General features: G+C 30.3%; 1 protein-coding gene and 3 pseudogenes across 1 annotated transcript in view; 3 read left to right on the forward strand and 1 right to left on the reverse strand.

Annotated features, from left to right (window-relative positions):
• The window catches only part of LOC142330983 (uncharacterized), a 167249-nt gene that overhangs the window by 56795 nt on the left and 84815 nt on the right, over window positions 1–25639 (reverse strand). The window lies entirely within an intron of this gene.
• On the forward strand, window positions 557–670 carry LOC142331872 (U6atac minor spliceosomal RNA; annotated as a pseudogene).
• Window positions 1269–1323, forward strand: LOC142331857 (U6atac minor spliceosomal RNA; annotated as a pseudogene).
• Window positions 1324–1440, forward strand: LOC142331861 (U6atac minor spliceosomal RNA; annotated as a pseudogene).

Here is a 25639-nt window from a genome sequence, read left to right on the forward strand (position 1 = left end):
CGTGTACTAATCTCCCGCCTTTGACCGGGGAGACTTTTGAGTCTTGGTGAGTGGCGTAGGTTAATGTAGGGTAGGAAAATTTCCGCTTACTATTCACAAAATAGCGCGTCTTTTTATAGAAATCAATTGTAATCAATAAAAGATTTTTTTTTTGGTATAGGGTTTTGATTTTTGGGATTTTTTGGTATCGGGTATAAGTTATAGGATTAGGAGGGTAATAGGATATAGGGTGTAGGGTATAGGATTTGTAGAGGGTAAAAGGGTAATTTCAAGAGCTTGTTGTAATCAATAAAAGATTTTGATTTTGGTATAGGGTTTTGATTTTTGGTATTTTTGGGTTTTTGGTTTGGAAATTTGAGATTTTTAGTATAGGGTATAGGATTAGTAGAGGGTAAAAGGGTATAGGGTGTAAGGTACAAGATGCAATTGTGTAGGTCAAAATTATAGGTAGCGATTTCATATCCATAACCAATAAAGTTTATGGAAATGTAATTGCTACCTATGCTACCTTGCTTAACCGTACACGCCCGTAGGAATTATACAAGCTGTTTATCTTGTGTTGTATGAAAGGTGAGAAGGCTAGCACTCCCCTAGACAAGGCTGTACATCCTGTCTGTACATCCAGAAAAACAGCCTGTTGGACGGTTCCTACGACCGGCAAAGGCATTAGGAATGGTAATATACAGCTGCCAGCTCCGAGCTGGGAAAACAGCCAGTTGAACTGTTCCTATAAGTGGTTTTTTTAACCTCACGGAGGTTGTACAACCAACTTGGTATATCCGAAAGGATTGGGTGATTGGGGGTAACAGTTGAGGTGAAAATTAAAACTGGTGTTAATTCAAAATTTGTTAGGGAATATCACCCTCCCTTGTTGTTGTCGTGTACTAATCTCCCGTCTTTGACCGGGGAGACTTTTGAGTCTTGGTGAGTGGCGTAGGTTAATGTAGGTAGGAAAATTTCCGCTTACTATTCACAAAATAGCGCGCTTTTTTATGGAAATCAATTGTAATCAATAAAAGATTTTGATTTTGGTATAGGGTTTTGATTTTTGGGATATTGGTTTGGAATTTTGAGTTTGGTATAGGGTATAGGATCAGAAGAGGGTAAAAGGGTATAGGGTATAGGGTATAAAATGCAATTGTGTAGGTCAAAATTATAGGTAGCGATTTCATATCCAAAACCAATAATGTTTATGGAAATGTAATTGCTACCTATGCTACCTAACTTAACCGTACACGCCCGTAGGAATTATACAGGCTGTACATCCTGTGTTGTATGAAAGGAGAGAAGGTTAGCACTCCCCTAGACAAGGCTGTACATCCTGTGTTGTATGAAAGGAGAAACGGTTAGCACTCCTCTAGACAAGGCTGTACATCCTGTCTGTACATCTGGAAAAACAGCCTGTTGGACGGCTGTTTTTCCAGACAGGCGTGTTTTTTTCAGAATAGGTTTTTTACATTTTCAGGTGAAACACAGATGAAGAAACTATTTTTCATTAAATGCAGCTGACTAAAAAGATGAAGTTAGAAGATGTGAGAAATTATGAAGATTAAATGCTGCTGACTAAAAAGATGAAGTTAGAAGATGTGAGAAATTATGAGGAAGATTACTTTCATGACAAATGAGAATTAGAAAAGAAAAAAAATAATGTAAGCACTTTCTTGTCTTAGTTTACAGATTCTATTTCTAAGATATTTAATATTATCTAAAAATGTTATTCTCTTTATACAGGTATGTAGTTTTTATGTTCATAAATACAAATAAGAGTAATTAATTTTAAATGATACAATTATTCTGTTGAAATATTTAATTTATCATAGTACTGATATGATAAAATTATTCTATTTATCTGTCCAGACATTTTCAATAAGATTTGAGTTAATAAATGGCGTATTGATTTTTAATTTCTCCTAACAGTTATTAAAATTATTTTGAATAGTCTTTGCTTCTTTTGATACTGATAAATGTGGCGGAATTGTGTTGTTCCTGGATCATTTATCAATAAATTCCTTAATAGTGAAAATTGTTATCTAGAGTCCACAGACAGAAAAAAGTTCTTTCAACTGTTTGTCTTCTGCCGGTGAATTTGAAAATGTGAAAACCAGTGAATGAGCTGAAGATGTTGATGTTTCTACCGATAGTACATTGTCACTATATAGGTAAGACAAATTCTTAGTTTTATTTTTTTAATTCAGTAAGGCTTAATTTAATACATTACAATATAAGAAAATATGGTACATTATTTTAATATTTAAAAAACTGTTTATCTATGCTGTAACATAGAATTCTCTATCTTGGAAAATCTACAATTGTGTAGTTGTAGTCTTGTTGGTCTGCCAAGAAATTTACAGAACTATTTTTTAACATAACTGAAGGGAATAATATATTCCCAATAGCAAAAAGATTATGAGAATTTTTTCATATAAATTAAATACATATAGTATGTGTTTACAGTATTACATGCCATTTTTCACACTCTTATCTTTCATTACAATTCTTGAATGATCTCTCCATCTTCTTTCTGCAGGTAGTCATTCAAAAACTTTCTTAAGCAAATAGTTCTTACTCATCCTCATTATATGTCCATACAAAGTCAATAGTTTCTGCTCGATTTTATTCTTAAACTGCCACTTTTCACTTTCATTCTTTTACAAAATTGAACATTCAGTGAAATCATAATATTCTACAAGGACCTACAATAAATTTCAGAATTATCATTTGCAAGTAACGTCATGAAAACTGGACATAATTTAATGACATGTAAATTTTATACATGCAGATAAAAATCGTGAATTAAACTAATTTAAATGATATAAATTTAAAAATATATTAAATTTAAAAGAAATAATATATTAGTTCAAGAAACAGAACACAAATCAAATATAATATACTGGATACTCAAATTCCATAATGGATGGGTTTTCTAACAGTTTTATGACAATTGCCACTAACAATGATGTGTATTACTGAGGCTGAACTACATTTTAGAACTGAAAAAATCTTATATAACCATATTTCCAAACATTATTCAGGAAGCAAATCTGTGATATAACTACTATTTTATAAAAATGAAATAAATAAGTTTTCACAAAAAAAATTTTTCAGTTTCAGCAAGTAATATAATTTTATAAATTAAATGCATTTATTGATATGAGAAACATTTCATACACCATTTCTTTATCATACCAAATGAAACTCTAAATAAAAAATTTCATGTAATATACAATTTTGATAAATTTTATTAATATAAATTACATTTGAAAATGTCTTTATTTAGAAACTTTCAGTGTAATCTTTTTTACACTGAAACATTTTTTTAATATATTTTTTATATAAAAAAATTATTTAATCTTTTTTAAAGTTAAATTTTTAAAAAAGAATGTTATATTAACTGATGAGGGTAACCCTTGAAAGCGCTTTTATATAAGTGTAAGGTAAGAAATATTATTGAATTCTGTACTCCAGGTGGTAGACTTTTTATAATTCTGTCTTTGGTATATATATATATATATATATATATATATATATATATATATATATGTACTACCAAATTAAAAACACTTAGCACATTTACGGTAAAGAAATGCAAAATAACTCTTCAAAGAAACACATAAAAATAAAGCTGGTTAAACTGTTGTTCAGCTACTAAAATAATTCATACAATATACTCAACAAAAAATGTGGGTACTATTTTTATACTGTTAAAATTTATTTATTCCATAATTTTTTTTTCTTCCAAAGGTTTATAAAGGAAATCATTAAATTATAATTCGTAATCAGCAAATTCAAGTATCTCGGGAAACCATCATGCTCAACGTCTCTGAAAAAAAGCAATGAACAAACGAGTATGCAACCTGGAATTCGCATATCAACTCATCCAATTCTATGATCACATTTCTTGTATTAATGACATAAGACTCAAAACTTATCCTCATACACATCAAAACCTAAAATAACAAAAGGATCGATGATATGGGAAAAGATATGAAAGAAATAATCACTGATGAAGAAACAAAAACCGGAACACATTTTGAGACTGTCAAAAATTTCTAAAAAAAAAAATTTATTTAAATACAACTGGTATAAAGATAAAATATCATATCCAAAACTTTATTCCCCATTATCAAATTTATATTTTCCTTTTTCAACAATAAAATGGTTTAATATTAGCAAAATACATATCACCCAATATTGTAATGTTTTAAATTAAATAAATTAACTTCAAAAGTGAGAATAAACATTGAAAGCTCTAATAATTAAATTTCTTAGTTTTAAAATACAGGATTTTGTAGTATTAAGATGAAAAATCCCAGTAATTTGCCGGTTCATGATTAAACCTAAGTACCTAATACATTCATCCTGTTATATTTTAACCAAAAATAACAAAATCTGACTCCTTGCACAATACAATTAAAAGATGTATAATATAAAGATTTGGTTTGCTTGGGATTTCTCCTGCCACCACCCCATTCAGTCGCCCTAAAGCATACCACAAAATATCTGTGCCACAAATGGCTACTGAGCATCTAAACAGTTTAGCGACCAGTGTCCTAAATAGCTCCTAGAGCTTACCTAACAGTATAAGCGGACTAAGCGCGGTGCCATACACAACCAGCTTACGTGCCCCAACCGCTCACTTGTCATATATTTACTAAAATGGGTAGGCGCACCCTGTCAACAACTAAAAATATGACATCCATAAATTAAAATTCATTTGTACTAGACAGCAATTCCCTGCCACGCCTAAGCGGCCACTGAATGCCAGCAAGTACCTCCACCACATTAAAGCTCTTGGAGCCTTAATTTGCTGGTGGTCAGCCATATATATCGTAATGTTAGCTTCCCACAGCAGTGCGGTAGGAGTCGTTCCCTTAAGTAATCTACTGATGTCAGTTGAATAAAGCAACCGCATCAAAAAACTCCCACACGGTCTGACAATGTGGTTCTCGCCACATTGACTCAACGCTTGTGAGTGGCCAATTTTACTCTTGACCTCTAAGTTCCAGACTGGCCTGGCCACAGGCCCCCCCAAGAGCAGGACAATCGAACATCAGGTGATCATTTAACTAAACTTCCCGACAAACGCACAGTTGCCAGGCGGAACCAAAACAAATATTGGTTTAACATGGTTGATGAGCACCTGGGCATCTGTTGCCCTTAAAAATGAGCTTGAGGCATACCATCTCCTCAGATCTCGAATAAATTTATACACTGATGTTCACATAGCTGTGGTGTGCCATTCCAGCTGCCATGCATCCATCGCGAGGCTCTGCTCAAAATAAAAAAAAAGCTTAATATTTTAGTAATAAAATAAATTTTGATAAAACCAATATTTATGGATATAACAGATTGAAAAAATAAAGATGGCCACCATTTTGTAATTTGAGAAAGTATTTAATTCCTGATTTTTTTCTAATTTTACAACTTTGTTACCAAGACGCTTACCAAATATTAATGTAATTTGTCTGTCTGAACTTGAGATATAAATTTTTTCATAAAAATAACAATGTGGCGGACAGTGAGAGTACGAAGGAGAAACTGCCATTTTTCCTAAGGACATTTTTTGTTTAGTTTTACAAGTAGAATCTGAAAAAGTATAGCCAGCCCACCACTTTAGAAACACTCTGTATATCTTGAAAGTTATTTCTAAATACATATAGATCTATAAACAAGAAGAAAACTAAAGTAATGACATGTAGTAGAAATAAAGTTTATAATACTAGTTCTATGTGTAGTAGAAATAAAGTATATTCAGTGGTCCACTGAATATAAAAATAGGATGAGAAATGACTATGGAGATAGAATTTTATTATTTGGGAAGTAGAATTATTAAATATGGATGAAGTAAGAGCTTAAAAGTTTTTATAAAATGTTGAATAGTACAGGCAAAACGAGCTTTCAGTCAGAAATATAATTTGCTTACATCAAAAATTAATTTAAACATCAGGAAAGCATTTTTGAAAGTATGTTTTGAGCGTAACTTTATATGAAACTGAAATTGGAATAAGTAAGGGATACTTCCTTTATAACGCCTACAAAGCATTGTAAATGAGAGTAAACTTGATGGTTTCTTATGTTTTTTTGAAATTAAAAATCTAATAAAATGTCTAAGAATTGAATCTACCATAATCTTCATTACCATTAAATTCTTCATCTAAGAGTCACCTTACTTCATTAGTGAAATATTTTGGTGCTCCATCAAGTTGATAATACATTTAATTTTATTTCGCCAGTGAGAAATTTTCAGTCACTGTAAGAAGTTCATCATTTAGAAATTCCAGATAATTTCTCATCACACATTGTTCTCATATGAAAGAGCCTATCAATTAGTTGCCAATCATGCCACACCAAACATTTATTGAAAATCATTGCTGGAAATTTGATTCAACTATAACATGTGGGTTTTCTTCAGATCACAGATTTGAATTACGTGTGTTGTTTTTGTAATTATGGGTAAAATAGCTTTGTCTGAAAATGGTGTAACAGAATAAGTGATAAAAATTATTGTTAACCCATTAAACCTTCAGTCATCTGGTTGGGTCATCAATCTGGAGGTGTGGTACTTTCTGAACATAATGAGTGTTTAAGCTGAAAGACTGGCACAGAATAGAAATGAATAGAGTAGTGCATTAAACCAAATGACTGAAGACAAAAAAAAATCATTAACAGTGGCCTCTATCAGTTTAAGGAAAAACTGAAACAATGTTCACAGATGATCAGTTTGTATTTAGAAAAAAAAAAAAATCATGGATTTACCAATATTAACTCTATCACTTTATACAGAAAAAATGGAGAGGAACAGAAAAAAACTGTATAAGCATTTATACAATGAAAGAACAGCTAAAAAAGTTTGAAAACAGTTTTTGAGTAGTCAAGCAATTTTATTCAATTACACTGGTCAACATGGTTTTTATCTCACGAGTACCAATAGCTGTAGTTATTGCAGTTTTTTTAAACTGTTTTCAAATATGTATTCAGAATTTCTCCATCACCTACAGTTTTTTGTTATTTAAATTTTTTTAAATATTTTTAAAACGTTTTTTCATCCAGTTGTCCATTGTCAAGTAAATCCTCCAAGAGCATTGTAAATATGTTGGAATGAGGGAATTCAGAGGATAGTGTTGCTACTGTTGTGTAGGTTCACATGTGATCTAGTGTAGCACACATTCATCAGAATGATGTCAGTTGTGAGATGGTGTGAACCATTAAACACATCATTGTGTAGCTCTGTGTGTCTGAATTTATTGTGTATTACATATTTACAGCTTTATTTTTTTTAATTAGTTGATAGTTACAAAATGCCTAGAGTTTGTTTAAAGCATCCTAACAATTTTTATTATGTATTTGGTGAAGTGACGCTCAAGCCCCTAAGGTGAAACCTTACTCCAATAGTAAAAAAGAGTTAACTTTATTTTGGGTGTTTGGTCGGGGACCAAATAAGGACCTGGGCCCAATGTATCTGGTGTTTATTGTGTTCCAGGCTTCTCAGTGCATGGAAAAATGTCACATGCCTCATGCCATTTGCATAATCCCTATGATTTGGAGGGAACCCAAAGGTCACTCTTCTGACTGCTATTTCTGCTTAACAAACATTAAAGGGATTACGTTAAAATCAACACATACTGTGGTGTACCTTAACTTACAATCTAAAATGAGACCAGTTCCACACTGCAAAGAATTGTCTATGCCAAAACCTCCTAAACATGTGAAATTAGATGAAGAGATCTCAGATTCTGATGGAAGTAAGGAAGAAAAAGAAACAAATTCTGGTGATAGAATTCTGATTGTCATTCTGAATTTAAAGACTATTTCTCTGAAGAAAATGGCTTAGTGATTTATAATGACATTTCTTCTCTTATGGAGGCACTTTGTAATAAACATAACCAGACAGAATGGCACTTGTTCATTGATTCCTCTAAAGTTAGTTTAAAAGCTGTGCTTCTACGTAATGGCAATAAATTCTCATCAGTACCTGTGGCTCATTCTGTTAATATAAAAGAAATATATGAAAACTTTAAATTTATATTGTAAAAGCTTCAATAGTGAATGAATGGAATATTTGTAGTGATTTGAAGGTAATTGCACTTATTCTTGGTCTGCAACTTGGTTACACAAAATATTGTTGATTTTTGTGTGAATGGGATAGTAGGGCAGAAAAAAAACATTTCATTAGAAAAGAATGGCCTAAACATGAATCACTCATTCCTGAACAGAAAAATGTAAAACATGACCGATTGAGTAATCCTAAAAATGTGTTTCTACCATAGCAAACTAGGATTAATGAAGTATTTCGTCAAGGGCATGAACAATATTTCTGGTTTCATGTACTTAAAACAGAAGTATTCTAAAATGGGTCCACAAATATGATCACTAATGCATGATGAAAAGTTTGAGGAGCTATTACATTCTATGTGAGTAAAATGTTAGAATATTGTCTAGTTAAGAATGCAGAAAGTATTAAAATGTTAGAAATTATATATACCTGTCTCTTGGAAATCTTGCATGATGGGGAAACCGATATAATATTTGAATTCAGGAGAAAAAATACAATTAGAATCACGTACTTCTCTTCCTGAGACAAAAAAAATTCATTTTTATTCCCCAGTTATAGCAGTTTATAATCAAAGAAAAAACATCAAAAATATTAAACAAGATAATGTATTTGAAGTTCTGAAAAGTTAGAATATACTACACAAATTGAAGATGGACATGATGGAATCTGTACAGGAATGAAAAAGCCACAGTACATGGAGGGTGATGTATGCAGAGATCCAAAAATATTCAAGACAAAGATATTAACCAATTAGAAGAGGCTTTAAAAGGAGCTGGAGAGAAAGTAAAAGAGAAAGTATTGTTACAAAATTAAAAAATAGACAAGTTCAGATTTACTAATTCAATTAATATAGCAGAGAATAAAGAAAAGATACAAATCCATACTAGAAAAAGTGGATAGGATTGAATGGAAAAATATATATATAACATTAGGATAAATAATCCAAAAAGAAGATAATTATTTTCAAGAAAGACAGGCAAGCCAAAAATGTTTTTGATTTAAATTATGTACTAAAAGAAGTGAGTTCATTTACTTCTTGGAGAGTAAGATCAATATAAAACGGCAAAGTAAATTAAATATTGTAAACAAGAGAAAACTGTGGGGGGGGGGTTCACAAAAATGTTTCACAACACCCTTGATTGTGATTGAGAGACTTGGATCCTGGGAGCAGATGAGGAGAAGAGACAAAATTAATTTGCGGTATGGTTCTACAGACAATATATGATAGAAATTAATTGTATCAACAAGATAAGAAATTTTCAGAACTGTGATGGAAGCTAAAGTCTACAGAAATCTGCTGCTATAAGACAAATAAAGTTTGTAGGGAATTTGTAAGATATAATGGACTCTTAAAATTGACAGTGCATAAATGCATTAATGAAGAAAGAGAGAGGGAAAAACAGTATTCATGTGATTAGATAATGAAAGATGTAATACAATCGTTACACTGAAATAGAGAGTTAAGTAGGTGTATAGGTTAAGGTAGAGAGCCAACCAATTATCACACTGATCATAGAAAAGATTACTTTGTACATCTAGAATATTTACTAAGTTAATAAGAAAAATACTGATTTTATTGATCTTGTAATAAGATATGTTTTATGCTTCTATTTCAATTAAAAAAAAAAAAACAAATGTTAGAATAACTGTTTAATTTTGCTATTCTTATAATACTATTTTGATTCTGTAACAAGCTAATTTTTTACATAAAAAAATTTGAGGATTTCCTAGTATTATTTATTATCGTAGAATCAGTTGTAGTGTTATTCCAACAGAGAAAAAGAGCTTACTGTGCATAAAAATAATTGGGATTTTTAGAGCAGGTGTTGATATTTCATACCAAAAAAATTATTACAAAAATCCATATAAATTGTAATATACAACTGATTCTTCAGTGGATAAAAGTGGAGAAAATATATTTGAAAAATTATTCTTTTATTTGAAATATATTTTTCCAATAATGGTAAAAGAATCATACAAAAAATAAGCAAGTTTTTAAAATTATAAGTATCCTACTTAAAATATTTAGCAGCTTAACATCTAATTACAGATGGTTAGATTTTTTATAAGATGAATTTTAGGAAAACTGGGAAGCCAACTAGGATATAAAAGAATAACTTGAATTTCATTAAAAAAAATCTGATGTGGACACTACACGACTTCCTTGTATGCCTATTAAATTACATGTACATATTTTTTAAAATGAAAAGAACATAAAATTTTATTTCATTAATAACTTGTGCTATTTTTTCATATACTTTATTTTTATTATTATTATTGAATTATATTATTAATTGTAATTTTTTTCCAATCAGAGGTTAATAATTATTAATTGATCAATATATTTAAATAACAAAAAAAAAGTTAAAAAAAGGAAATGAAGTCGGATTCGACTTATAAGATATAAATATTTTATTAATTAAAATTTTTTTTTTCTCTAACTCTGGAACCAATGAAAATAAGTACCACTTATGATATATCATAGAAAAGCTCTTAATGAGGGCTTATTACTGCATTTAAGAAAAACTCCAAAATCCAAATGTTTTGGATCTTGAGCTTTTTGAACACTTTTGGTCCAATCAATTACAATAATAAGGAGAGGTGCACAACTAGATTTTTACAACAGTCCTAAATCCAAAATTTCAACATCCTATAACTGATTGTTTTTGAGTTATGTGAGGTACATACATAAGATGTACATATGCATGTGTATCTTATGTACATACATAAAATGTACATACATCTGTACGTATGTACTTTAAGTAGTTTGTATATATAAACTAGTCAGGGATTCAGGGATGGTCAAAATGGAGATTTCTGTCGAAATCTGAAAACCGAAATTTTTCACTATCACAATTATTACCATTTCATAATCAATTAACATTGGAATACAAATGATTTTACCACTCCACTGAATTCTATGATGAAGTGATAATATTTTTACCTTTCAAATGAAAAAAAAAATCTTTGTTTTAATCCTAATCAGTCTTGGAATTTTTCTTATAATAAAAATATATATTTTCCCATTTGAGCTTATATAATAAGCTCATAGATAAGCTCATAGCTCATAAGTGATGTAGGTCATAGATAAGAGTTTTTGGTATCTTATTAAAAAAAATTAAAAACTTTATAATTTGGCCTGATGTAGAACCTTGTAAAATAAAGTACCAAGTATAGGTAAAATGCACAAATCAAATTCATGTTTAATAAAACATTTCCTATGGATTTCTAAAGTTAAATAACCATAAGTTGCAGTTTACATTTTGATGGTAATAAACATATTTTTTGGCAATAGGTGATTAATGACAAAAGCATAAAACAATAATCTTCTTGTTTTGGAAACAACCGATTTAAAAGATCAAGGTTCTTTATCATCATCTAACAGGATATGTCAACTTTGGAGAATTTACAAAAGATTCTGCTTTTCCTAGATGTGTTTTGTGAAGAATGAATACCATTATGAACTGAGACCATCCATTTCATCATTTCTTAATATTAGAATTTAAAACATGAGACTAGGACAATGGTCTTTATCATGGCTCAAAAGGAAGTCGTAAGTGAGCATTGCTTCTTATCACAGTAACTAAAGTTTTCAATTGCAAACTGCTAAAATATCAAAGGTAATGGAACAGCAGTTAATATCATTTAAATTTTAAAAAAAGTTTCTGCATATTATTATACGGTAGAAAAAATGTATTAATTAGAAACAATGAAACAGAACTTGATCTGAATATAATATTACATATACATTAATTATTTACATGATATAACATTTTATCCTTAAGGTTATTCATGAAGATTTATATCATTGTAAGGTTAAGGTCAAGATATTAGTAATTAATATGAAAAGGAAAGGACATTGAACTTTTGCTATTTTTCTATTATTTAATTATGATAGTCTTTTGTTTAGCAGAACAATAATAAAAATAAATTATAACAGTATTATTTAATCAATCGGATATATAGTATGACTGATGGTATCAGATATCAATAAATTAATACAGTGATAATTTCTATTTATTTTTTCTGCATTAACTTAATCCTCCAAATGTCCTTCATTGATGGTTTGAGGTTAAATGTTTGCGTGAAAATTTTGTAAATAATTTATATATACATATATTAACATATAACTAATATTATATAACTAATGCTAATTATAAAATTTTATTTGTCAGACTACTTATATAATTTATCACAAAAGTAAGCATTATAATAATGTTTTCTAAATGCACTAAATTAAAATTACGCTTATAAGCTTTGAAGATAGCAAATTGGAATGTGGTACAAAAGGTTTTACTTCTAGATTGTAAGACAATTAGTTTTATATATCACATTACACAGATTGTGATAAGTCTAGTGTTGAGGAAAATAAAATATATAATAAAGCAGTTGGCTTTAGGAAGGAAAATTACAATTGAATGTCTAAGAATGTTGACAGAAAAAGTGTTAAATGTGAACAAATAAGTATGTCTATTTTTATTGACTAGGAGAAAAAAAATCTGATGGATACATGGATAGAATGGAAGAATACAGGATTAATTAATTAATACAGAATTATTTATGAGAAGACGGAATTATAATTCTTAAGTAGGAAATGTAGAAAGTGAAGAAATGGGTTTGAAAGAGAAGGGAGAAAAGATGTTATTTATCATATCTGTTTTTCATCATACACACAAATAAAAAATAAGGAGAGGGCTTTGTAATAAAAGAAGAAACAATGAAGACAACAGTGTGCAGTAAACAAATAGTGTTAATAGAATCAATGGGAATAACTGCAGTTTACGTTGAAGAATACTGAAATAGTATGGGATTAGTGTGAAATGAATAAATATTAAAAAAAAAAATGAAAGTGATGAGAGTTGGTAAGAAACAAGACTGCTTTAAATATAACTGGAAAGAAAGGATTTAGGAAAGGTAAAGTCATTTAGGCATTAAATAGAGGTTTGGTGGTTTTTTGGTGCAGAAGATATACAGAAGTATGACAAAGAATATTGTATGAGGAGAAAAAAAAATTGAAAAGATGCAAGGATTATTCATAATAAAAAGACTGTGACCAGATATTTGTGTGATCTATTATCACATGAATCTAAATACTGAATATCAGAAGTATTTGAATAGTTGTGAATGTAATTGTGAAAAAGAATGGAGAAAAAGATAAATTAGCAAAATGAGAAGTTAGAAATAAACAATGAGAACAGCAGAAGAAGGAAATTAGATGCAGAAATAAAAAAAGTGGAATAGAAATTATCATCAACAAAAATAGAGATGTTTACAGAACATTAATAGAAGAAAATGATGAAAGGAAATGAGCGATGATGATTAGCGGCAATGAAAAGTATGAGCAATGAAAAGTACGAGTATGCTCAGTTTTTGTCTTCAGTCATTTTACTAGTTTGATGCAGCTCTCCAAGATTCCCTATCTAGTGTCAGTTGTTTCATATCAGTATATCCCCTACATCCTACATCCCTAACAATTTGTTTTACATATTCCAAATAATGCCTGCCTGCACAATTTTTCCTATCTACGTGTCCCTCCAATAGACTATTCCAGGTTGCCTTAAGATGTGTCCCCATCTTTGTTACATGAAAATGCAGAGAGCTAGATTTTCTTGGAAAAAAACAGCTGTAGTTTTCCATTGCTTTCAGTTGTGCAGTACTCAGAAGATTGAGTGATGGTTGATATGGCTGTTTGTCTTCCTGACCTATGCCCTTGCTACTGAAAGAGCTGCTGCCCTTTTACAGGAATCATTCCTTAGTCTGCCTCTCAACAGAAACAACACTGAAGGTTGCACCTTTGGTCCAGTTACTGTGTATCACTGAGAACAAGCCCCCTTACCACTGGCAAGGTTTTACGATTCATAGAAGGGGCTATTCAACTATGAAGACATACTCACCAAAGAAGAAATAAATTTTGTAAGTAGTGAAAAATATAAACTTGACAGGAATTCATGTATATAAATGTGATAGAGTATTACTACATATATATATATATATATACATATATATATATATATACATATATATGGAAATAAATAAATCCTCTGGATGATATAGAAATAAATATATTTTATAATATTAATGATGAATACAGTAGTTATGTGAATCAATATTTACTGTAACACTAAAGTACTGGGTTAACATTTTTGTGGAGTCTGTAAGTAGAAGGAATAATTAACAGAACAGCATACTGTTAGTCAGCATTTACTTTATTGGTCTGTGTAATCTAAATAAAGCAAAAAAGATAACACCTTTTCCTTACCAATTGACATTGGAATACAAATGATATTACCACTCAACTCGCTTGTATGATGAAGTGATATCTTTACCTTTCAAATGAAAAAAAATGTTGTTTTAACCCCGATCAGTGTTGACTTTCTTATATTAAAATTATTAAATTCATATTAACATGTCTTAAGCTTATGCAACAAATTAAATATCTAACAAAGAACTTTGGCTTAGGTTATTTTATGCTGTATCAAAAAATTAATGTTATCAGTTCTTACGCAGTCTTGGCTCCCATCAGTTGCTTCCTGTTCTAATCAATTCTGTGGGAGATACTAATAGTAAACACAAGGGTGTTATGAAAGACCCCTGGGTTGTCCATAACACCTATCCTCACATGATCTCACTAAGAATAAAATAACTTTACAGGACTTAATATCTTTGACATGAACCTAGCTGGATCAGATGACCTACATTCATATAACTAAAAACATGGGAAACTGAATCACTTTTAAGGAAGAAAGGTGGGTAATGAAAAATGATCTATCCTCAGAAGAACTGCAGTTCACAATACCATGAAACCCACTCAGAGGAAAGCTCAAGCCTCTTTCAAGCAGCAAAGCCTATTGCAATTTTATGGAAGATTGAATATTTTTAACAAGATGAGGGCAGTACATTATTGAAAAGTGATGTCACATTGACTTGCTTAAGTAAATGATACAACATTATTTTCCTCTAGAAATTGATACACAAGCTACAAAATTTCTAAAGGAACAACCTTGTCCATGCCTGGGATTATTTGACAAGTAGAAGTATCCAACTGTGCTATAAACAATTATGGTAGAACTTTACTGCTAATTATAATTTTGATTATGTTACTATATTTTTTTTTACTACATGATTATATTTTTATATTATATTTTTCCAATTTCTTTTGGGTTGGATATATGGATGACTTTCCTGACACCAACCTAATGGAGCAAACGTAGTATGAAAATTTGTAGCATTTAACATATCTTAAAGGGATTTGAATGTCAAACTTTGAATGAAAGACTCCTCCATGGAGTGAATTATTTAATATTAATAAACACAGTAATTATATTTATTTTAAAAAATCTTTTTTCAATGGTACTTAAATAAAGGTTTAATAGTAATATTAATACTAAAATAAAATTAGCACCCTTTTTTAAACAAATTATTTATATAAAAAAAAATTCTAATACTTGCGAAAATGAATCTAGTCTCTTGTGCTTTTTAAATTTCTTTTGAAAGTCTTAAATTATTTTCTTACTGCTGTAAGAGTTTGCTCAACAAATTGAATTTTACTGTTTTAATAATCTTTCCCATGAACATAAGCATCCATCTTTGACAGTAGTGAAATATTGCTATGAATTATCTATTAATACTTAACACCACTTACCTGTTTATAGCGCATAAACATACACATACACATACACACGCACACATACACATACACACACACGCACACAGAGAGGGGGGTGAGAGAGGGTGAGAGAGAGCGAGAGAGAGAGAGAGAGAGAGAGAGAGAGAGAGAGAGCTCTTTCTCTCAAAAACACTACTGTCTTTTTATTACTCAACTTTCATTAACATTTTAGAAACTCTGATTTATTAAACTACTAAGTCATTTAACATAAGGATATATTTATAACTCCAGTCAAATTAAGAATTTTAGAGAAAAATGTTATCAATTAAATGAGTCTTTTTAAATGTTCTACATTCTACACTGTTGCCAGCAAGCATACTCATATTACATTGTATATGAGGTGTATATGAGGATACATTGTCGCATTTACATGTATATGAGGAAAAAACTACTTTTTAGGCATCTACAGCATCAATGATAAACTATTTTATTATTATAAAAACATGTTAAATTGAACAACTAAAAATGTATGCACAATTATTGTGCTACAAGATTCAGGGAATAAAGGGTGACCTGGTGTATGATAATAAAGAAAAATGAAACACTGACTGGGAGCCATTGTGTTTGGAGATTATTGAAATGTGTGCAGTATAAATTATTGGATAACTTTAAAAGTTTCACAATAACAAAAATTAGTTATTGAAAATTGTAAGAAGGATATAATATTTTTACTAAATTTGAAGATCGAACCCTAAAAGATTGTCTTCCTGGTTTAATTTAAACCTAACATTTTTTGTTGAAATCCCTTAATGTCAGTATAGTATAAAATCTGAGTTGAACTGAATACATTCTCTCTGACTACAGAAGAATCTCTTGGAAATCCAAAAATTGAATGAAAATATATATTCGTGACAACTTCAATAACTCAACTTTGTATCTATGTAATTTAAGTATGTTTAATGATACTGAAATTATGTAAACTTAAGTTAAGATTTTGGATGTTTTATCTATCCATACTCTTATGTAGACCTGAACAAATTATATTTTTCTACTGTGTATATATTCACTAAATAATATAAAAATCCAAGAAATTGTACAATTATGATTAAGTGACTACAGCAGAAATGGTAAATTGAAGTAAATGAAACCAAAACTTCCAAGGATAAGACTGAAATCAACATGTCAAGGAGATTAAAATGTTCTATGAAGAGATCCTTCATTAACTGTTGTGGTTAAGTACAGTGAGTGGATCTAGTAACTGTACTAGGTACATAATATAATAAAGATTTTTTTAATAGCTACTGGTTGTTGCACAGCAATTCAACGAAATGGAAGTATTTGATAGTTATGTAGCTTTTTTAAAAATTAAATTTTATTTTTTAACATTTATGACTTGAATGTAATTTTTAAAATTCAATATTATTTTAAAAGGAACTGGCAATCTGATGGATGATGTACCTCCAACTACATTTCTTCCAGCAATGGTCCCTGGGATATGAGTGGCCACATTACAATACTTAGTGATCGATAATCATAAATTAAGCGATTAATGATCAATCACTGATTAACTGATTCATAAAATGTTCAGTAAATTTACGAATTCTCAATATATCTTTGTTGAAACAGGACTAATAGACAGCTGCATCTCTCATTCATGTAATGAATAGCTCGTTACATCACCAGATCATTTGGTCAGGTTGTTTTTAACTAGAATCTAACAATAGAATGGTGGCTAGGAGATGACATTCAGAAATTGACATTATATCAGTTAGTCCTGGATTCGAATAGTCAGTCTCATTTAAGGAGAGAAAATTTACAGAAGACAAGAGGTGTCTACAGAAGAGTATTTACAGAAGAAGTGTCTTCTGCATAGAATGTGGGTCAGTCACTTGAATTAAGAAGTGTTCAGCCCAACTTTAAACATACGTAAATGAAACTTAATTTAAAATTGTAATTATTATTTTTTAAATTTTGGAAATCATCTTGATTTTTTTTAAAACTAATTCTGAATTAGCTTTGAAGAAGCAAAACATTATCAAATAATAGTGGTACTGTGCTCAAATTCAACCAACACATTATAAGAGATACTTCAACTAAAATCTATCATATAAAATCTATCATATTTGTATATGTTTTCTTATAAAATTAGTGCTTGTAATAAAATAAATTTATTACTAAGGTTACTGTAATTCTTCTGTGGAAAATTTGATGAATAGTACTAAAATGTATTAAACTATTCATAAAAATTTATTCAGAATGACTTTGTCTGGACTAAAATTAGTTATTCCTTAAATCTGATCTGAAAACAGTTAATGTAGCATCACATAATGGATATTATACCAGGTAGCGTAGTGAACAAAAAAACCACTTAGGGTGTTTCAACTGAAGAGTAAAATAATGTTTCCATGGTTTGTTTCCAATTTCACGGCAGATGTAGTACATGGGAAATTTTATATTAGCATCAAAATTATTATATTCTTGACAATTGTGATACTAGTTGTACATACTAGCATATATATTTTATTTTTCCTAAATTTCAGCCTTCAAAATGACGATAAAATTTCCCGCAATGTAAAAAAAAATTATGAATTTTAATGAAAAAACATATTGTAAAATTAAATCAGAAAAAATTAGACAAAATATTTTGAAATATTATTGGTGATTTACACATTATGGTGTATCACATTTATCAGAAATTATACTAACTGTAACAGGGAAGGAATGGAAAAACTTCTGACTCTTAAGGTTTTCTATTATAATTGAAAACTTAGAATATTACATTAGGTTACTATTCTGCCTAGCAACTTATTTAATTAATTATACAATGAAATTAGTTAAAAGGAGATTTGTTTAAAGGAAAAATATACAAAAGTTACATGTAGGGGTTATAAGAAACTGAATATCAATAACAATCCACTCCTAAAAATGATATAACTATTCCCAAGAATCCCATACAAAGTAAAGTGAGGGTGAAACAAGGTGGTGATTTTTGATTAACCAAACACAAGTGATGTTCAGATTTACAAGTGACACTTTTAGTTGAGCACTAAAAGGACAGGCTGTTTAGTGAGAATCCAGAGAAACTTTGAAGCAACTCTGACTTTTTTCTTATATTTCAAGTGATTTACATCACCATAGTCACAAGATAGATTGAAACAGATACCTTAAAGCAACAAATTAATGTATAGCACTTTCTATTGTAAAATATGAATTACTTCTTACACTGTTTCAACTTGGCAAAGGATAACCTTTTAAAATTAAACAAAAATATTAATAATAAAATTATTTATTAAAAATACGTAAAAGATAAGTAATATTTATTATTACTAATATTAAATAGGTTTGTAAGATAATTAAAAGTGACCATTCTGTTTGTAGTTCAAAGTTTTGTTGGATGAATGAGTTACGATTTACATTGTCAAATAGTCAACAAGTACACAAGAACCTGTTTTTAGAACCTAAATAAGTTTGTAAACCTATACAACCTGATAATTCTATGAGAGCTGAAAATCTTAGGAAGTAAAATACTGTAAATTAAAGGGCATAAGTAAGATAAAATGCTATTGTTCAAAACAATATTTAATAAATTGGTTACCATGATCATGAAAAACATTGTTGTGCTGGTTCATTATTTTTTTCTTGGTCATTCATAAGTGACTAGTGGATATTAGATATCTTTTAGGAAAAAAAATTATTTTTTAGGAATAAAAATCCTAACAATCCTTATAAGTCTGTTAGCTTGTCCAACATAATGCAGCTGAATCAATTAAGAAATCTGAACTTTGTAATACAATTATTTTCTCCATATAAATGAGAAAAGTAAAACAATTAAAAAATATGCATGTACTAATTACACGACTGCCCAAAAAGGAGTGAAATGTATTTAGAATGTATGTATGTTCCACCATAGCAGTTCAACAGCAAGGCTATTTATAGCCTAGGCTATAAATATGGCTATTAATAACTTAGTTCATAGGCTACTTTATATATATATATATATATATATATATGTTTAAATAAATTAAAAAAATTTGGAAAAAATTATACTATGTACAAATAATGCAGCAAAATCAATATGTTGAACAAAATGAAGAATATCATTTCCAAGATATAGGCAATGGGAAGTTTATAGTACTTGGGCATTATAACCGAGTTGGATATTTTAACCATGTCATACTGGCATAAAGCCTTCACTGATCCAATGGCAATGGTCTGAAATTTAAGGGGTTCATACTTCTACATTACACTGTCATGTAATGATCTGCAATGGCCGGACATCCTACTTTTTTAATTTTTTAAGTTGTGTTTTTTAATTTTTAACAGATTTAAAACACGTTTTAAATCTGTTGTATACAATATACATTAAAAAGTAGGTTCTGATCTATAGAGATGTAAAGTCGTTGGGAAGTAGGTATAAATGATTAACATCCAATGGTACATAAGGGTGTAATGACTCAAGAACACCCAATAACTTCTCATTCTGTTTAAAAACAGGCACTCATTAAGCTATGTTAATTGAGAAATAAAATTATTTGACTGAAAATTTTAATCAATTTTATTTGGATTTAACCATTAACCAGATTAAAAAAAAACCTTTTCTTCTATTAGTAAGCTACTCAGTACTGAAAAAGTAAAAAATAATTTGTTTGTTGTACATTACAAATTCATAACAAAGTATAAAGTTATTTGAAATTTCTAAGATATTAATTCCAAAAATTGTCAACAAATAATGCTCCCTCTATTTTCTATATTGTTAGCTCAAAAATTCTAAAAAAATTATGGTTTCCATTTTTTAACAGCAAAAAGCACTTATAAAAATTTAAGTTAAAAAAATTAAATTGTCAATTAAAAATATTTTATACTTATAAATGAAATCCTTCAATCTTACATGTCATTTTTTTTGTAAGGACTGGAGGTACAAATCTGACCTTTTTAAGTTTAATAAAAATATTTTTTTAATTTTTTAATTCCAACATATAATGTTTATATGAAAAATTCTGATGTGGACACTACACGACTTACTTGCACACCTAAAAAATTACATACGCATATTTTTTGCTGCACTTCATTTAAACTTACTTCATTTGAAAGTGAGGTATGATACTCCAATTCTTTAATAAAGTGGACGGTTACACAATTGAATTGTGGACACCACATGCATCACATTTTTTTGTGATGTCTGTATCAGCATTTTATATTAGTTTATATATTAATTTTCTTTCGTGGTGCTGAAGTAGTTATGTGGTGTAAGTGAGAACGTGTTGGATCTGTAACCATGTGCACATCGATTCGAATCCGACTTCATACGTGTATTGTTTTTTAACTTTTTTTAAAAAAATTTAAACACCTATTATTCATTAATAATTATTAACCTCTGTAAAAACTTTTGAATTACATTGAAAAGTACATAAAATTTTATTTTACTAATAACTTCTGATTTTTTCATATTTTTTTAATTGTTATTATTGAATTATTATTTATTGTAAAACTTTTTAAAATCAGTGGTTAATAATTATTAAGAAATCAATAAATTTAAATTAAAAAAAAAACTAAAAAAATATATATATGAAGTCGGATTCGAACCGATGTGCCTTCTCCTTGTAAGAATCAAATATTTCATTAGTTAAATTTCATTTGGCTATAACTGTGGAACCAGTGAAAATAAGTACCACTTATGATATATCGTTAGAAAGCTCTCAATGAGGGTTTATTACTGCAATTAAGAAAGAGTTCAAAAGACAACTTTTTGGGTTTTGGGATTTTTTTAACACTTTTGATCCAGTCGATTGCAATCAAAAGGGGAGGTGCACAACTAGATACTACAACAGTTGTAAATCGAAAATTTCAATATCCTACGGCTAATCGTTTTTAAGTTACGCGAGATACAAACGTACGTACAGACGTCACGCCGAAACTAGTCAGAATGGATTTAGGGTTGGTCAAAATGGATATTTATTTTTAATCAACTAAATGTAAACTGATATTATAAAGGGTCTTTAAACCTAACTGTAAATAAATAACGTAACATCATAAAATAAATATAGAATGAGTTACTTTATTTATATCTTGAATCTTTTAAAATTATTATTATTATATCTTAAAACATCTGTTACACCTATCATATCCATAAAAGGTATCATGAACTGTTAGATATTGCGGTGGTATAACGGTACATCATGTTTTCTATACTTTCAGCATATAAAAAAAAAAAACAAAAGAAAACCAACAAAACTGCATTATTATTTTTTATTTCTTTTTAAGAAGAAGGATTTTAATGATTAATAAATAAAAATGATATTTTAAACCAGGTTATAAAACGAATTAATTGTAAGAAAAAGGTATTCAAATAAAAGAAATTGTATTTAAAAAACTTTGAATCGGTATTTGTAAATGAATGAGACACGATGAATAAAAATCAAAAAAAATTTTTATTACTAAATATCTTGTCTAAATTAACTGACTTGTCGATTATATAAGCTTCTGATTTTTTAAAAAATCTAGATTTTCCAAGTTTTTTGATTTAAAATAATTTTACAAATTATTTAAAAAGATGTCATCAAAAATTACTCTTCGAGGAAGGTAAAAAAAAATTGTTAAAGTCGAGTCGAATTTCAGATTCTGAAGTTCTATTTCTTGTTTACAGTATATTTTTTAAATGTAGTTATATATGAAACAAAAAAAAATTGTAAAGAAAAAAAATCACCACCAAAGAAGCGAAATTTTGTTAAAATTAATTGAAACAACAATTTTTTTTTTTGTTTCCGTAGGGGGAGAAAAAAGCTCTGCCAGCCGCCGTCAGGTCCGCACTGATGGCAGTGCGAGGCTCTCACCCACTACAAAAACCTCCCTTCTTATCGGCCTTCTCTCCTATCGTAGTCGAGATACATTCCCGTTTTCGCTATTGCTGAGCATCACCTCGATTATATTATTGGCCCCCTCCACATCCTGATCCTCTCGCATTCATGACAGCGACTTGTATGGCATCTGCCCATCCTGTACAGATAGTCCCGGAAACATCCATGTCCACACAGGAACTGGGTGAATTCGTAGCCTGTTACTATGCTTTCGCTCCACCCAGTTCCACCAGACCGTCAGTTGTTTCCTTTCTGTCCCGTCCGGCCACTATTGAAGCTTTTGCGCTTGTAAGTTTATGGGTGGCACCCAAGCTATAACCGATAACATTTACGTAACATTTTACTAGTTCGTATCATGAATCGAACTCAATCTCAATAGAATGGAAGACCAGTATATTAACTACTTTACCAAAACACTTAATAAAAAGTACGGTTGAGCTGAATTATAATATGAATAACGAAAGAAACAACATTCTGGAAAGAGGAGATCATGAAATGAGAATTACTTATTGAGGGGGTAGATGTCGGGATGAAAACAAATGCAGTGAGACGCCGATTATCCGAACGCTGATTTTCTGGTTGTCCAACTATTCGGTCTGCTTACTTTCGCACTAAACAAATTAAAATAAAATTAATATAATATTTAAATAATCTAAAATACTATTTAAATAAGGCTTTGCTTCAACAGGAAATGTATTATTATCGATTTTTGATTTTACTAGATTTTTTAATTATATTTTTACAGTTCGTATGGCACAAAACATACGTAACCTGTGTTAAACTAATTATAAAATTAACTTCTAGAAACTATAAAATTAATTCATAGTTATATAAATTAGTAAAATCAGGTCGTTATAATTAACTATCTATTTATAAAATTAACTTCTAAAGATCGATGGAAACACATTAATGATCCATTATGATCTACTGTAGATCAAAACTGTATTCTTTGTCCTATCTAAGTTTGATAACCTTACCCAGGGTAGACTGCGTTATTTTAATGACGTCATGATGAAATGACAGTTTGTCTCACTGGATTTACCGTTAAAACCTGATAAATGCACTGATAATCGTAAGAGTGGAAAACACCTTCAGAATGTCAAAGTGAAAATGTGTCGAGAGCAAAGAAGCACCTTTTAAAAAATGGGAAGAACTAAAAACACGCTCCTGGAAGTCACAGAGATGATAGCTAAAAAAAGTACGGCAGTCAAGAAACATACGAAATCGGTTGTCTCATGAAATTGTCAACTTGTATAGGAACGAAGAAGAGGATAAAGCAGTACCAGTCAGTCCTGAGTACATTACGGTAGATTATCGACTGAAATCCAGAGATCGTATCGTCATGATAAAAATTCTTACATCCAAGAAACCCGCAATAAAATTGAGGAGTTGCAAGAATAACGAAACGCGGCTCATGTTCAAAGAAATAAAGAAATTTGCGAACACCTTCAAACCAAAATCTTAGATTATAGAAGAGGCAGATGGTACACTTCTTTTCAGACTATCGGGAAATTGGAGGAAAATAGAAAGAGCACTGCAGCAATCTATATCGTCATGTCTAAGCAGAACTCACACAGGTAGATTTAGTGTCCAAGAGAGAACCAGAAATTCTCAAAGAAGAGGTACGGACAGCAATAGACTGAAAGACAACAGTCAACAAGTTCAGATAGCGTTACTGCGGAAACGATCAAAGCAACCGATGAATTGAATGTTAAGACTACGCACCAGATCTGTAAACACATATGGTTAACCGGTAAATGACCTGATGAGTGGGCAACCTCGGAGTTCATACCCCTATATAAAAAAAGCCGTACACAACGCTGCGAAAATTAAAGAATTATGTCTCCACATGCGAGTAAAATTTTGTTGTATATACTCCATGAACGTCTACGATACTATTTGGATAGATAAATTCCTACAGAGCAAGCCGGATTCGTCAAAGAAAGGAGTACGCGTGAGCAAATTCTAAATAATAGGCAGCTGACAGAGAAAGTCGAGAGTTCAACACTCCTCTTGTACTAGATTACGTCAAGGCTTTCGACTCGGTGAGGTGGAAACATCTGTGGCAAGTACTGAAGGAGATGGGCGTTCCTGATCATCTTATTACCTTCATTCGGTACCTATATGTAAAGAAGGGTGCGATGGTTAGACTGGAAAATGACACAATAGAGCCATTTTATCCGTTGAGAGGAGAACGACAGCGATGTATTTTTTCCCGATCTTATCCAACATTTATGGTAAATATAATATGTGTAAGAGCCTGAAAATCTGGAATAGCAATATACGAATAGAAGACCGGCGTATAACCAATTTAAGGTTTGCTGACGTTACGACCCTGTTCGCAGGCTCTGAAGGAGATCTTCGACTGGGTTCAGCACGAAAGTGAGGCATTAAGAATGAAAGTAAACATCGGAAAAACAAAAGTTACGGTTGTAGAGCAGAGCAGAGCCAACGTCGTTAGATCGTTGGCTCTTCTGCTGAAATACGAAGAAAAATTATCTTGGTGAAGGAGGCGCTTTCAAAGTTGACTGTTATTTGGAAGGTAGGGTAACCACAAATAACACAAAGCTGAGACTGTTTCAGGTATTTGCCTTCATTTACGGCAATGAGACCTGGACCATCAAGCTGGAAGACCGGAAGAAAATTTATGTGTTCGAAATGTGGGCCTAGGGAAGAATGCTCCGTGTCACACGAACGGAAAAGTGGATGAACAACTCGATTATAAACGAGCTGAGTATACAGAGGAGGTTGTCCACAATATGCTTCCACCGCATCCTCAGCTTATCAGCCATATAATACATAGGCTCGGCGTAAATATTGAGAAGCTAGTTATGATGGTTTGGAATTATGTGTCGCAACTCAAAAAAGAAATTTTTCCAGGAAGGTAATGAAAAAAGTATTAACAAAGTGGTGGACACCTTTAATTTTGATAACATTTTTAATATACTCATACCTTATTTAGGATCTAAGTTGTTCGTTACAATTGAAATTATTCGTCTGAAACGCCTTTCACCCGAGTAACGTCCCTCGTAATCTACAAAGTAACCTCACAAAAAATTTCGTAACTCAGCACTGTACAAGTTTAATAAACATTAGCCGGTAAGGAATCGCTTCGCTCGCTCTTCC

The sequence above is a fragment of the Lycorma delicatula genome, chromosome 10, assembly GCF_047948215.1.
Source record: "Lycorma delicatula isolate Av1 chromosome 10, ASM4794821v1, whole genome shotgun sequence".
Taxonomy (NCBI): domain Eukaryota; kingdom Metazoa; phylum Arthropoda; class Insecta; order Hemiptera; family Fulgoridae; genus Lycorma; species Lycorma delicatula.